Below are 1,364 nucleotides of genomic sequence, written 5' to 3'. Positions count from 1 at the left end.
CATCAAAGTGATATTGCAGAATCAGAATAAATTTAGTGCAGAGTGTTTTATTATGTCTTAACTGTTTGAAATGTTAGAATAAAATGAATGTGGAAGTTGAGACTCAACACCATAGCATTGTACGCACATCACAAGACCAGCCTTGGCATGCCAACTCCCTTTTTATAGGCTCTCCTACATGAGGCATAAAAAGACCATCTGCCCTCACCTACGCAGTCCTACCTGTGGCTTAAAGGTGTAAAGATAAAGTGACAGTGTCACACACCAAGGGAGATGTTTGCTCTGCTCCCTCTGATCACATGCTATGCCCCCACTCCTAAAAAGTTTCAGTTAAAATGTCCTGCTCTCCAAATGTGGTATATACATAGGAGTATTTTTATGATTTAAAGTTGAGTAATGATTGTTTTTTTCATGTAAATTAAAAAACTTCCTACTCTTTTTGTTGCTATTGAATTGTTTTCTTTGATTATTGTTTTTTGAGACAAGTTTTCACGTATTAAAAGAACAGAAGGTTTTTTAAAAAAATTATTTGTTTTTATTTTATGTGTATGAGTGTTTTGCTGCATGTACGTAAATGCACAGTGTGCATTCAATGCCTGTGGAGGCCAGAAGATGGCATCAAATCCCCTGGGACTGGAGTTACAGATGGTAGGTAGCCACCATATGGGTGCTGAGAACCAAACCTGGGTCCTCTGCAAGATCAGTCAGTGCTTTGATGGCATTTAAATCTGCTGCCCTCTCCCCACCTTGTCCCACTGCCTGCCATCCAACTTAATGAATTCTTTTATATGTAATATTACCTATAAAGTATGATTTGTGTCTTCCAATGTCCTTCAGTGTGGATTCGTTCACTGGGACCACCAACCCTGTAAGACACTGTCTTTTCTCTTCCCAACAGCCATTAATAGCCAAAAGTTTCTTAGACTGTGTTACTCATATGAGTAAATGACCAACTGTCTGGAAAACTGTTTCTTTGAGGAGGTAGAATGATTATAAGCACCAGAGGGGGTGGATGACTAACAGGAAACAATCTTCCAGACAGTTGGTTTACTCATAAACAAACTTATAATGTATACCTTACTTTAAAATGCATGCCAGGCTCCTGCATGTTTCTTAGCTAGATGTAGAAGCTTCTCCCACAATTTCATTGATACAGCATCTGTAAGTTAGAATTTAAAGTCAAAGTTTCAATCTTCAAATCTTTAATATCGCCTTTAGGCAAAATTGTCTCTTAGAAAAGTCTAGTCTATCTTTTCCTCCTATTACCAAGCTCAGTTTAAAAGCTACCTCCTCCAGGAAATCGAATTCATTTCAGCCTAGATGCCCAATTCTTTCAGTCCACCCAGGATTTGTGGTCCTGCTTC

The sequence above is a fragment of the Nannospalax galili genome, unplaced genomic scaffold (assembly GCF_000622305.1).
Source record: "Nannospalax galili isolate Female #2095 unplaced genomic scaffold, S.galili_v1.0 scaffold962, whole genome shotgun sequence".
NCBI classification, from domain to species: domain Eukaryota; kingdom Metazoa; phylum Chordata; class Mammalia; order Rodentia; family Spalacidae; genus Nannospalax; species Nannospalax galili.
This window is presented reverse-complemented; position numbering follows the sequence as displayed.